Source organism: Branchiostoma lanceolatum, chromosome 15 (genome assembly GCF_035083965.1).
Source record: "Branchiostoma lanceolatum isolate klBraLanc5 chromosome 15, klBraLanc5.hap2, whole genome shotgun sequence".
In the NCBI taxonomy this organism is placed as follows: Eukaryota; Metazoa; Chordata; class Leptocardii; order Amphioxiformes; family Branchiostomatidae; genus Branchiostoma; species Branchiostoma lanceolatum.
The window spans coordinates 1373818-1389384 of record NC_089736.1 but is presented as its reverse complement, the minus strand read 5'-3'; the positions used below and the strand labels follow the sequence as shown (position 1 = coordinate 1389384).

The 15567-nt window shown below is 37.0% G+C and overlaps 1 long non-coding RNA gene across 1 annotated transcript; it reads right to left on the bottom strand.

Moving 5' to 3' along the window:
* Window positions 1-1203: 1203 nt before the first annotated feature.
* On the bottom strand, window positions 1204-4432 carry LOC136420812 (uncharacterized). Its single transcript, XR_010753315.1, has 2 exons — window positions 3133-4432; window positions 1204-2706 (listed from the first exon to the last, which is right to left on the bottom strand). It is a non-coding gene; the product is annotated as an uncharacterized lncRNA (long non-coding RNA).
* Window positions 4433-15567: the final 11135 nt, after the last annotated feature.

Here is a 15567-nt window from a genome sequence, read left to right as displayed (position 1 = left end):
ACCCGTGAAGCACAATGTCCAATACAACCTCGTCACCTCCATAGATACACCTTTTACTATTGATCAAGGCTTACAGGCCAGAATGCAGTTTTCCCCTTTACAGTGTAATAAATGCATTGGGTAGTAATAGATGGGTATAGAGCATGTCATTGCCTACTATAGGGTGGGTATGACAAGAATGCTCAACTTCACAGCCCTGATTTAAGACCTTAACCAATGCATGTGTTACAAGAAATCTATATAAATTTTCAATGTTTTCACACTGAGGATATGTCTGAGTTTACAAAGTTAACGCATTTTGGCTTAAAGTCTTTACAAATCTTCAAAATGTTTTTTTCTTGAATTTCTTAGCCTGGGCTGTACAAGAAATGATCATAGAAATAGAAATGATCATAGCATCTTCTTTGAAAGCTATAAACACCTATACACATGGAAGATAAGGAAGGGAAAGATATCGGATAAGGGGGAGAAAAGTTGGAAGTGGGAAGAAAAGATGGAGGCCCCGACACAACACCCATGCATCTATCTTAAAATATTTCTTTTGAACAGTTAGAAACTTCACATTTGTTAGTCAAGAGAAAAGGTTAATTCACTAAGAGTTATGTAGTGTAACATATTCTCAACACATCCACCATTATTCATTGTCTACACTGCCAAAAATACAATTTCTTGTATTCTAGTTTTTTCTTACATACAGAAAAATATTACTTCATGCAAGCAAATTTTTCTGTATTCAAGAAAAAGGTTTTGTCCACGAATTAAGCAATTTTTTACTTACTGAACTTTTTCTTGTAGTAAGATAATCTTTCTTATAAAAATGACCTTGGTTACTGTCGGAAAGTAATTCTTGCAGTAAGATTTTTTTTCTATGTATATTCTTGATTCAGACACCTGGATCTGAGGTTCTTATACTAAGAATACATTTCTCTTTTTAAGACCAAAATTCTTGATAGCAAGAACTACTTTCTTATTTCTAAGATTTAGGTTCTTACAACAAGACTTTTTTTCTTATCTCAAGAGCAAAATTCTTACTGCCAAGAAAGGTTTTCTTCCCTTTAAGTTTTATGTTCTTATAACAAGAATGCATTTCTCTTCTCAAGACCTAGAACTGCTTTCTTATTTTCAAGATGTAGGTTCTTACACTAAGAATATTTTCCTCACTTCAAGACCAAACATGCTTATTGCTGAGAAATGTTTTCTTACATCAAGATTTATCTTCTTACATCAAGAATCCTTTTCTCGCTTCAGGGGCAAAAATTGTTATCGCCTAGAAATACTTTCTTACTTCTAGAGCTGATCTTCTTAAACAAAGAATATTTTTCTCACCTCGAGAACATAATTCTTGCTGCCTAGAAAATGCTTTCTTACTTCTAAGATTGATCTTCTTACAATAAGCACACTTTTCTTACATCAAGAGCAAAGATTGTTTATTGCCAAGAAATGTTTTCTTACTTCCAAGATTAATCTGCTTACATCAAGAGCACAATTCTTGCTACCAAGAAATGTTTGCTTACTTTTAAGTTTAATATTCTTACACCAAGAATATTTTTCTTATATCAAGAGCACAATTCTTGCTGTCAAGAAATGTTTGCTTACTTCTAAGATTAATTGTCTTACTCCAAGAATACTTTTCTAATATCAAGAGCAGAATTCTTGCTGTCAAGAAATGTATTCTTACTTCTAAGATTAAATCTTCTTACAACAAGAATATTTTTCTTATATCAAGATCAGAATTCTTGCTACCAAGAAATGTTTGCTTACTTCTAAGATTAATATTCTTACACCAAGAATATTTTTCTTACATCAAGAGCAGAATTCTTGCTGCCAAGAAATGTTTGCTTACTTCTAAGATTAATCTTCTTACAACAAGAATACTTTTCTTATATCAAGAGCACAATTCTTGCTGCCAAGAATTTTTTTCTTACTTCTAAGATTAAATCTTCTTACAACAAGAATACTTTTCTTACTTCAAGAGCACAATTCTTGCTGTCAAGAAATGTTTGCTTAGTTCTAAGATTAATCTTCTTATAACAAGAATACTTTTCTTATATCAAGAGCACAATTCTTGCTGCCAAGAATTTTTTTCTTACTTCTAAGATTAATCTTCTTACAACAAGAATACTTTTCTTATATCAAGAGCACAATTCTTGCTGTCGAGAAATGTTAGCTGACTTCTAAGATTAATCTTCTTACAACAAGAATACCTTTCTTACTTCAAGAACACAATTCTTGCTACCTAGAAATGTTTTCTTACCCGTATAATATAATCCCACTCCAAGAGTTATAGTTAAAATGACATGTTGATGGCTTAATATTTCTGTAAATTGTGGACTATGGTAAAAAAAATGACATTGGCAAAGCTTTACAGTGTATTTTTTCAAAAAATAATACGGTAGGTATAATAATATAATATTATACAATACATGTATTGTTGTACAAATACCAAAACTAATTTTGATACAAAGCCTTCTGAAACTGAAAGAACATAAACATTACAAACTGCTATGTAATTAACATGCTATATGATTTATTACATATGATATATTTCATAATATATAATTCTTTATCGTCTTGGAAGGTGGTATAGAGCAGCCTCATCTGACTTGGATGATGATCTTCGACTACGAAAACCTAACCCTTCAACTTGTTCAAGCCCATTTCTGTTGACTTGGCATTCCCATTGGCATTCAAATGATCTTCCAACATCTGGGGAAAAAAATGAAGACTATGTCATTAATTTTTACTTTCTGAGTTGAGCTAACTAACTTCCAGCTTCTAGAAGTGAAAGTTCCAATTGAAATGATTTCTTCACAAAGCACATCATATGTTTTATCACTCTTTAACCTATCCTTATATATGTTTCCAGAAACAATACAATTAAAATAGTCCACCCCTCAGCGGTGGAATGTAATCTTCCTATGTGTGCGGATCGCTTTTTGATTAAAATCTATTAATTCGTCGGCCAAAAAGATGTTTTGAGTTGGACCCAAAGAGGCTTTACTTATCATTATCTCTAATGCTTGATGCTTTTGATGATTAAACCAACCAGGGGCCCTTTAACTTAGTTTTTTTCATATGATAAATAAAGTTGAACTGATTTTCATATAGTCGGGTGGGGAGGGGGGCACTTACCTTTTCCATACTGCTATCCAGTGTTTCCTTGCAAAATTTGGCATCTGCTGCAGCCTCAGACCATGATCCCCATCTTGTATATGTTCTCTTGTACCTGGGTTTTGACTTTGAAACCGACTTGAGTCTTCAATTAATACAAATAGAACTAGAGGTGAACAGCAGTCTTGAAGGCATGAACTTCTCACAGCTTTGGCCCTACTGTCAACTGCCAGTGGGATTCGATTCCACCAACTGCCAGTGGGATTCGATTCCACCAATCAGGAGTTAGGAAAAGATCACATGGCAAGTGTTGCCATTGGTCAAAATTTTATGCAGATATTTGCTAGAACAATCAAGATTTTTAAAGAAAATTTAACTTGGCTTCTATTTCTTGCAATAGCCTCATCTTAGCCAGGAAACAACCATTATATTATACGAGTTAAAATAAGAATTTCAAAGTATTTCTTGTATTTCTTCAAGTATTATTATCAAGAAAAACAAGAATTGCCTTGCTCAAAGTTTCTTGATATGAAAAATAAGAAAATTCAAGAATATAATTCTAGTTATGACTCAAACTTTGTCTTCAAGTTTAAATATCTTGAAAATTCTTGATTTTCTAAGCAGGATTCCTCAAGAAAGGCAAGAAGAAAATTCTTCTATTTTCTTAAACATCCCAAGAAAAACAAGAATTTCTTTCTCAAAGTTTCTGGACACAAAAATCAATAACATTCAAGAATATTATTCTAGTTATGACTCGAGCTTTGTCTTCTAGTTTAAATATCTTTAAAATTCTCGTTTTTCTAAGCAGGATACCTCAAGAAAGGCAAGAAGAAAATTCTTCTATTTTCTTAAACATCCCAAGAAAAACAAGAATTTCTTTCTTAAGGTTTCTTCATACAAAAATCAAGACCACTCAAGAACAAAATTCTAGTTGTTACTTGTTTTCATAATTTTGAATTCTTGTTTTTTCTTACTACCAGAAAAAGAAGATAGGGGAGAGAAAAATTCTTGTATTTTCTTATACATGGCAAGAAATAGATTCTCCATTCAAGAAAAACAAGTACTTTTAACTTTGATTTCTAGAAAATTCTTATGAGAGAAAATCCTTTATAGAAATTATTTCTTTATTTAAGAAAAATAAGAAAATGTTTCTTGTTGTGAGAATTTACAAGACAAGATTCTTGGAATGGTCTGTTGTGCTTTTCTTATTTATTCTTATCATTTTCAAGGAAGTTCTTCATTCAAGAAAATTTGTCCACGAATTAAGTAAAAACAAGAAAACTAGAAAAAACAAGACAAATCATTTTTAGTAGTGTAGGAATAGTACAGCTGCAATAAAGCAGAGCCTGATGCCATAAATATTTATTGACTAATCCATTTCCAGCACATTGGAGCTGGAATTGACTGCCAGAATTTCCCATTGTCCGTGATGGACAATGTGAGATGAGAATATCTAAGAGACCACTGAATAATGGTCACAATGTTCATGCAGTACAGGACTGGTTTATAAATGTTTTCTATGCAAATTTCTAAACCAGGAATCTTAAATGAATTAATTCCTTACCTGGAAAAAATGGGTAAATATTAAATTATTCATTCCCAGCACATTGTGCAGGACTGGTTTATAAACTGTTTTCTATGCAAAATTCTAAACCAGGATTTTTAAATTAATTCCTTTAATATCTAGACAAAATTGGTGAATATTGAATAAACCATTCCCGGCACATTGGAGCTGGAATTGACTGCCAGAAACCCCCATTGTCAATGATGGACTACTGAACAAGGTATTCATTCCGATTTGGGGGGATTTTATGGTCAAAACCAGGGCCATTGAAGGTTTTTCTCAATTTTCTCAATTTTTTTTACAGTGTAATATATTCCTTTCTAAATATATCTGGTTATCAATTCTGATTTGGGTTTGAAAATGGTCAATTTCAGACCATTTCAAAGTTTTCTCACAATCTTAGTCTTTTCTAAATGTAAAGTTGTCTTATAATCTATTATTTTCTGGATGTAACAGGTTATCCATTTTGATTTGAAAATGGTCAAAACACATTGGAGCTGGAATTGACTGCCAGAAACCCCCATTGTCTGTGATGGACTACTGAACAATGTGTGACGAGCATCAGAATCAGGTGGCTGGGGTTATAACTCGTTATCGATTATGATTTGGATTTAGAAATGGACAAAAGTATAGCTAGACCATTTTGAAGTTTTCCTATGCATAATCTATAAATGTATCCATTTATTTTCAATCTAGATCTGGGTTGTAAAATGAAGCTCATTCATTTTTTTCATAATCAGATGTAACAGTTTTTGATTTAAATGATTTTGGTTAGATAATGGCCAAAACAAGGCCATTTAAAGTTTCTCATAATCTTTTCTTTCTAAATGTAACTGGCTATCGATTTGGATTTAGCTGAGAAAATGGTCAAATAGTCCAAGACCAAGTTTTCTCCCCCTTTTTTATGTCTTTTTATCCTCAATAAGAATAACAGACTTTTTTCTTGGAAGTAACTTGAGTATAGTGTCCTAAAGACTTTTGTTGGAAGTAACTCTACCCTGACTAACAACACATTCACGCATTCTTGAGACTGTATTGTACCCATTGACCTCATAAGAATTCACTCAACAAACAACGTCATACAAACAGAACAAAAGCCTACCAGTTGACTTTTAAACTAAGGCCAAAGTAATTCAATTTGTTGCATAAGCAAGCTAATTTGTTTAATTGTGATCTAGATGCCTAATGCTAAAAATTTTTAATCTTAAATGTCTGGTAACAAATGAAATAGATTGGTACTGCCTAAACAAGGAACATCTACAGTTAGCTTTCCCAAAGCCACATCAACTAGAATTAATTCTTCAAGAGGCCATAAATCAAATAAGAATGGGAAAAACATGACAGACCTTGTTCAAGTGTTGACTTTCTGAACTTCAAAGGAGTCAGTAAGGTCAACCAGCAATCATGAATCAGTTCTGCTCCCTTAAACAAATCACTTGCACCTCATTTTCTCCACAAGAGGCCCCATAAATTTGATTTCATCAATGACATCTTTTATATATATCTATAGAGGTACCCAAGGGGAAGCACGGCTGTAATGAAACCTGTCATTTTCTACTTTGATCTTGTTGATGTCTCAGTGAAATGAAATTTGATGTGTAATATTCACATAAAAATTTGGTCTTTTCTGAAAGCATCTAATCTGTAGCGTGCATAGTCCAGTGGTTAGTGGCCCTGTCTCTGAAACTAGAAGCCCCGGGTTCGATCCCGACTGTGTCGCTCACGCGACATGCGCGCTGCCGGAAAGGGTCGCAGTCCTTAGGACGGGACGTTAAGCTGTGGTCCACTGTTCATTGTACTTGTCGAAAAGAGCTAGGGGAATTTCCCCGGTACAATGAACCTGTAAATACTGTACATAGCGTCTGTCTTCTCTGTCACGACCAGTGGAAGATTAGCTCATCTGCTCATTGAGTTCATTTGAGCTAAACTGCTTCGAGGTCACTTTCCTTTCCTTTCGTTAAGTTAATTATCTACAGTAACTGCGCTTCTGGGTGGGACATATTATTAGCAATGGGTCATGATGTCACAGAATGGTTGAATGCCCTATCAGAAAACACAGACACAATTATCTAATGTGGTGGAAAATTGTTTAGCCAATCCCTTAGATACCTGGCCCAGGTATGAATGACCAACACTTAAGGTCTCATCCCTGTATTACTCCGAGTGGGTACCCTAAAAGAATCCGTACCCAAAAAAATAAATGGCTGCATGTATGTGTGTTTATATCGCTGGGAAATTCCCTTTTACTTCTTTTAGCCAGCCCGACTGATCTCAAGTGTCAAACTGATGAAAGCTTGTTTGTAACTGAAGAAATTAGCAGGAAAAGTTCGGCAGCCGCGCGCGAGGTCGGACGTTCACAGCCTGGCATTGTAGGTGATGCGGTCCTGCGCTTTCAGCTGGAAAAGTGCCTTTTTGGGGTGTAGCTAACTTACATTCCTGACATATGATATACATGTATGTGTGAATGCCCAATCATAAAAAGCAGAAACGTTTATCTAGTGTGCCAATTTTTTGTAAGGCCAATCCCTAAATACCTAGCCTAGGTGTGACTACACATCAACACTCAAGTCACATTCCTGACATATACATCATAACATGTTATTTAGGAGGGCCTGAATTGGGGGTCCGACAATGTGTAATACTCAATCGAACTGTTAGACTGCCAACGGATTACACTAAATTCAGTAAGTCAATTACGCAAAATGTGGTCATCTCGTTATGAATTACAAAGATGAAAAAAAAATTCCCTATGGTCAGGCAAAATAGCAATGCCTTTAATTTGCCTTATGGAAAAAGGGCATGCATGCAGTCACACTACTCACAAAAGACAAGTATTAGAATACATCATCGTTAATATACGTTCAAATCTTGATCCAACAACAGAAAAGTGACTAATATTGTAAGTCTAAAAGTAAGTGGCAATTTGCCAAGTTCAACTGTACGTGATTCAAAAACACTCAAACTCTTGCGTGACATGACCAACGCTTAACTCACATTCCTGACATAATACCATGTTATGTATACATAGGCATGAAGTTCTTTCATTCTCTCCTCAACCGTTCTTTTGTGAAGAATTCCCTTTTGTCAATACCTCACATTATTTCCACAAGATTTACTGGGTTAACTGTCATACCTGAGTCACCTAAGTTGGACAAAGCTGCACCAAAACATGTCTATTACTTAAAGTTCAAGAACACAGTCAAACCTGCCCAAGAAGATCACTCAGGTGCTGACAAAATCTGGTCTATGTGGCCAGGTGGTCATTTTAGCGAGGTTTCTTAAAGCTTGTCAATGGGAAAAATTATCATAGGGACCACCAAAAAGTGGTCACATTGGACAGGTGGTCCTTTAATTTCGTCACTGTAGAGCTGGTGGTCACTAGCGCAGGTTTGACTGTATATTTCTATAATCATCAATGGCCAGGTGATCCTTATGTAGAGGTGGTCACTAGTACAGGTTTGACTGTATATCAATGGACTGTTGGTCCTTATGTAGAGGTGGTCACTAGTACATGTTTGATTATCAATGGCCAAGTTGGTCCTTATATACACTAGGTATTTGGTCACTTGTACAGGTTGGACTAAAAACAAAATCATTTGAGCATAACATTACTGTAAAAACACAAAGGGGCGAGTATGCCGCTCCCAGGATTCGAATCCGCGCCGATCCTGATCCGCACAGCTTGGGAATCCAACACGCTAACCACTAGGCTAAAAGGTCCGCACCAGTTAGACTGGTCAGTTAGTGGAGGTTGATCCCCACTGTTACTATGTGGTGAGCTCACAACATACTTGAAAAAAAATTATTGCAAAAATTGATGTGACATGACCGGTGACATTAAGACTGGATAAAACATGTGGTGAAATTTGTTACAGCAGTCATCCAGCAAATTGATCCTTTCAGCAAAAGTATATGGTGATGGATGGTCAAATCTCACTTTTACATGATCCCATATATGTGGAATGGCCAGTATGACCTACAAAAGAAATTGCCCACACAGTCATTACTCATACATAATTGTTTCACCCTATGCCTATGTCAGGCATACATTTTGTTCTAACTGCCGTTCTAATTTGAAGATTCTGTTAAGGAATTAGAGCATACATTAGAGAGTAGAGAATAAAATGTGATAAGAAGATTTGTCATTTTCTGTCATTTTCACCTCTTAAAACGTTTTATTACTTTTTTGACAAGTATCGCAGCATATCCTGTTTGATTGATAATGAAATGTGATAAAAACATTATAATAATTGTCATTTTCTGTCATTTTCACCTCTAAAAAAGTTGTATTACTTTTATGACAACTTATGACAAAGTATCACAACTTTTATCCTGTTTGATTGACAATATAAGTGAAAATGGGCCCAGGTGGCATCTGTGATCACTTGACCGATGATAACCCTTTAGGGAACAATCACTTGACCTTATGACCTTATGACCTCGGGGTCAAGCTGCATTCTACAGATTACTGTGCTCTGAGTCATTGGAACTCATTGACCTTAATGGTTTAACCTTCCAGCCTGCTAAGTTAGCTATCAGGCACCAGATTTTATTGGTTATGGGATTAGGTGGCAGGGAGAAGGTTAAAAAACACAGTGACTACATTTAATGAATCTTAAATGTTTTGTCAGGGGATGGGGTCACACACCTAACATCCACTCTTGTCCAATTAAAAAGGTACATAAATTTCCAATTAAGTACTGAATGGGCCCTCCCATTTAAAAAAAAAAGATAGCCAACCTTAATTAACCTTGTATGCATTACATTATAACATACTGACTACAATGTCCAGTCCTTGAATGGAATAATGTTGCAAAAACTTTTCAGTCAAGATTCAGACTAAGTTTCCAAAGACGAGTTTTTTAATTAGCATTTCCCAGAACCACCCGGGGCCCATTAAGGTTACGTCCAGTTTAATGACCTGACCCAGGTCACTGGTTGCTAGGCAACCGACAGTTTTCCCAATTATCGTAGGAGTGATGAATCAACACACGAACATATCACCCAAGGGACTTATAATGATAGGCAGGGTAGTAGATATGATAATGAAACCTTGGTATTCAGGACTCACATTTGTTATATAATACAGAAGATATGATCTACAGCCCGTGGTGATTTTGTAATACATGTAGCTGAACAACAGCGTTCCATCATTTCATTATCTAGTTATCACACAGTATACTGTGTACAGTCTGCATGTATTCCTGAACATGGGACTTGACAAGTGAAAGCCGGCTTCAATCCTAGTTGAATATCTTAATAAATGATTGAATGATTTAATTTATATTGAATATCATTTACCTGTAGTATCATTATGCCGATTTCAAACCACATAATTTTTTTGCTATTAGGTTATATTTGATGCCCCTTCTATGTCAATGAACTCATGTGATATCAATTTACTCCTAGATGACTTTTCATTCATTAACATATGATAATTTATAATTGCAGTTTGCAGTTCCCCGCTTCGTGACTTTCCATATTGACAAAAGGGCCTATAATTCAATCACTCGGTGGCCCACAAGAATCTCACAGAAGCACGACACACAAATACACAGTACATGTACTGACAGACAGACTGACAGACCATTGGACACACTGACATAAGCACATAGTGTTTGTACTGGAGCACTTACCTGAGTATTTCTTTTCTCCACTGCACAACTCAAAATCTTGTTCCACAAATACAGACATTATTACACGCACGCACGCATGCACACACTCACACACACACACACACACACACACACACACACACACACACACACACACACATACATACATACAGACTATGCTGTACATCTACACAAACACACACATAGATCATAACACTTACTACTTTCTTCCCCAGTTGTGACAGTTGTTAATCAACTCACCTGAGTCGTTCCTTCTCCCTTCTGCGGACCTCGAAGTCTCTCTGCACGACCTTCAACACCTGGGCGGCCTCCTCGTCCGACAGGTGAGACAAGTTCAAGGTGCGCCCCATCTTGGTCTCAAGGATGCTGGATGGACAGAAGGAGAAAATAGGTTAAGGGGGAGATATTGAGTCTGTGTGTGCTAGGAATGGAGGAATGGGCTACAGAGGAGACAGCTTCAAGGTGCGCCCCATCTTAGTCTCAAGGATGCTGCATGGAGAGAGGGAAGGAATGTGTTATGAGAGAGATAAAGTGAATGTCTGGCTCAGCCTCATGTTATTGAGCGACAGAGCGAGACTCAAATAATGAACGAGAGGAAACAACTCCAATGCATACACATGATCCTCTCGATCAACAGGTGTGCTGGAAAGACAGGATGAGAGAATAGGTTATGGGAGAGATCAGTTCGAGAGGTAGAGCTCAGTGTTACTTCAGGTGTGCTGGAGAGACAATGGAAGAATGGGTTACAGGTGTGACAAGTGTCCCATCTAGACCTCAGGTGTTCTGGAGAGACTTAAAAAATAAGTTTTAGAGAAAGTTATACATACAGTGGAAGACTGCAGGCCTGGGGTACAAATATTCAATTTAGAAAAAAAGAAAACTAATTTAAAGCACTAGTCTTCTAAATACAATGTACATTCTGTCAAGTACAAAAAAAAATACTAATTTTACATTGGATATAAAATGGTAAAAAGATCTGTAACTGTAACTGCAAAATCATAGAAACTGGCCAGAAAAATTTCAGTAAATATCAGTCGAGAATTTACTGTCTCATATTACTCAAAATATTGCCACAATCTTACCGTAACCGTGGTAACCTGGACAGGTCGCCGGCTAGCAAGGCTTGAAGATAAACATAGTCCTCCATTGACAGACGGAATCACAACAACCTTTCTTAAACTTGGCTGAGAATTCCTCACTCAGAAACTTTCATAGGTTTCTTCCTCGACAATACACAAAATGAGCATCGATCGCAGCTAGAAGTAGTCACAGTCACAATCCTTGGCTTGCAAAGCGAACTCGAACTTGGCTGATACAAATGTCACAAGACTTAAGAATTATTCCTTGTTTCCACCACTTAACCTCTGAAGACAATTCTGCAGAAATTTTGAGGGAAACCTTCCTAAACATTCCACAAAAGGAACAGCTATCCCAGTCAGTATATAGCTGTCCTCACACCACCAATCCTTCAGGCCAAGCAAAGTGGACACACTTCCTCAAGACAGACCCACGGATCTTAAGAGTTGTGACTCCTTTGAACAACTCCTGTCAACTTTTCTGAGAAGACAGCGTCTTATTCAAACACCCGTATCCTGCCACCGCCACCCCACCTTCCGATACAGTCTATAAAAATTCTTTGCCCTGCCATTTTTGTTGACACAGTATACCTACCCCTATACGTTTGCAGTGGATGTTTCGGACCGCTCTGAAGAGTGTCTACGGTTTTTGGCCGTTGCTATTGGTTACGGAGTAAGGCGAAGGAATGTGTAAAGTCGTTTTTTGTGTTTGTGCGACGAGTTGGATGAAAAGCGTGTCTAAACAAACAGAGATGCTACATGGTTGGTGGAGGTTTTGGAACGGTGACTTCTGTTGTGAAGTCAAGCAGACTCATGGGCCTATGATGCAATCTACACTTGGGCCAGGTTAAGTTTGTTTTCGGTTCTTGGCTGCCTTTCCAAGCATTTAAATGCTACATATAATGACATACAATGTGTATTGGATATATCCCGACTTCTTTAAAGCACACGTTAGGCTACAGGTAATGAAAACTTTGTTCTGCTTTAACGTTAGAAAATGCACCTCCTTAAGACTTGCAACAAAATACAATAAAAGGTGTTTAACTGTTTCAGAGAGAATTATGGAAAATTCAAATTTTTCAGTGTTGCTGTTCAAAAATTGGAATGAATGTCATTTCCTTTTCAGAATTAAACACTCAGACTACATGTATATGCCATGTACAGGTATGGCACAAGCTTCATAAAATGTTACGATCTAAAACACTTTAAATTTGTAAACTTTGCCGATGAAAACCAAGAACCAACCAACAAAACTGTTACAGCCCGAGGTCTTCCATGGGAGACAGAAACAGTTTGCTAAACACAGGCTTAAAAAGACCACACGGCTGCACAGTAGCACTGAAGCTGCGGGAGACTTTACGCTGGCAGGCAATGGGGTATTTCTCTGAAAAAATATTTGCCAAGTGTGCTGTAGGTTGTTGTATCTTAGCTTGCTTAGCCATGCCCTGTCTGTTGCTAGCAAGAGAAGAGATGCCATACTACATGTATTAGCCATACCAAATCAATTTGTTGGTGATTGGATTTTTAAAAAATAATGCAGAACAGGAAAATCAAATTATGAATTTCAAAGCAGAGTCAAAGGTGAAGTCTGCACATTTCGCTTCACACAGATTTCGCAGGGAAAATACTTTTGTTTCCAATTCCTATCAAATTGACATTGGACATCCACAAACAAACAGAATAAATTGGTGTTGTTCTTACAGGTTGGTTCTCTGCCTGCCCATAAGCTTACTGAGCAATAATAGATGTTAACAATATACATGAAAGATTATTTTAGGAGAGAAGACAAACAAACAAATCCTAGAGTAACCGAATCAGACAAGGTAATTACCCATAGACAAACACGGACAAACAAAATCAACGCAAGAATTGAGTGGAGTCATCTTAAACATATGGACAGGATTATTTTAAAGAGACTTTTGTCACAAAATACAAATTTTAAAATAGTTTCCTTAGCAGGACTGTAATGCGTTAGGATTAAACAAAATCATAGTTGAAACTAAACTGTCTTTTAAATCAAACAAGAAAGCACACACAATGAAACACAAACTCTTATAGAAATCTAAAAAAGCCTTCAGTTGACAAGGTTTGAAATCCAACTCAAGTTGACCCTTTGTCTATTTGCTACATGTTTTCATCCACTCTACGGTTCACTCGCTCTACTGTTTGGCATCTAAAGAGAGGCTTGACCCCGTGACCTATTTCACCTGTAGTGGTGACCTCAGCCATGCAGGTACAGGTAAACTTCAGGTGACACACCTGGCTGCGATTGTATTCAACCTGCCAGGTTGGACCCAGACTTATACAACATCTGGATACTCGACAAACACATTGTACATGACTTTCCTACATGTACAGGAGTTGGGTTTGTATACAAGATACATGTACATGTAGTATGAAATGTATGATGTATTTCCACCTGTAGCAGTGCAGGTAAACCGTAAAGGTAAACTTCAGGTGACACACCTGACTGGGATTGTATTCAGCCTCCTGGGTTGGACCCAGACTTATACAACATCTGGATACTGGACAGACACATTGTACATGACTTTCCTACATGTACCAGAGTTGGGTTTGTATACAAGATACAGGTAGTATTAAATGTATGATGCATTTTCTTGGGTACCGGAATAATGATAATAACACGATCCAGAAAGCTGACTTTCCCGGGGGCTCTATCTAGACACACCTCAATTCACATGGAAGAACTAAGTGCAGCCATGGCGGGGGTCGACCGATGATGATGATGATGATGATGATGCATTTCCACCTGTATACTATAGCAGTGCAGGTAAACCGTAAAGGTAAACTTCAGGTGACACACCTGACTGGGATCCCATTCAACCTCCCAGGTTGGACCAAGACTTATACAACACCTGAATACTGGACAGGTACAGGTCCTGGAGTAAGTTTTGTGCTTTAAATACTGTCAAACCTGTACAAGTGACCACCTCTAAATAAAGACCACCTGGCCAATGTGACCAATTTCTGGTGGTCCCTTTCTCACATAATTTCTCACATCGACACAAGCATTAAGAATCCTGTCTATAGTAACCACCTGTCCACATACACCAGATATTATCGGTCCCCTGAGTAGTCTTCTTTGACGGTTTGACTGTTCAAGGTAGTTTTAAATGGTGTCAAATTCCCATTGCTACAGAATGGTCTAGATAGAGCCCCTTCAGTTTGCTACTCCACTCATTGAGTTTGAAAACTCACACTCTTAATTACACAGCTTTATTAGAAGCAAACTGCTGACATTTGCAAAACCACTCCCCCTAAACTCTGATATTTAACAGTAATTAACAAAAACCATAAAGTTCTGCAAAATCAATAATTGATTTTTCACATCGCCAACTTCCCAGCTGTGGTAATAAGTCAGGCAACTTCACTATAATTAAAAGTTACATGCAAAATTCTCAATCGAAAGCCAATTCTGAATCATTCAACTGACAAAGCTGCCTCCTGACATAACATAAAATGTTTTTCAGGTTACCCTTGACTTTTAACAGCTACAGATTTTACAATAAATCTTTCAGATTTGCAGACGCATAACTACTCTCTCAGCTGTACATAAAGTTGGACTATACTTACATGTAAGGACTTACAATTGTCATATGAGAACTATGTTTCACCAAAACTCAGGGCCCTTCATGGCCAAGAACTGCTAGACATGAAAAAGACTGGAGTCTGTCAAGGGAGGGGTTCCTCCTAAGGTTCACTCTGGATTAATGACGATTTCACCAAACGTTGAAACTTGAATGTCTTAAGACCACAACCCAAAATCATTACATAATGCTACATACCTTACCTTTTGTTGTCAGGATCCCAGGTCAATGACTTGTTTTTCATATTACCTCAATTTAATATGCATTACATGTACATGCAAGTCTGATGGGTTTCGTGACATGAAAAAAGATGTACAAGCACAAATTGGTACCAACAGGCAAAATAAGCATTGTAAAATGTGACCATGTTTTTTTGTAAATGACGCGCTTTACAAAATGACCTGTTTACAAAATGTCTGACAAGGACACAGGCATTAGTAACGGTAGACTGGGCAAGACTGACCTCAAGCTTTGAATTCATTGTTTTTCTAACTTTATTCCCTCCATGGGTTAGTTTTCCTCCAACTTTGTACTAGTTTGTTGTTATTGACCGTCCTCTAGATCTGGCATAG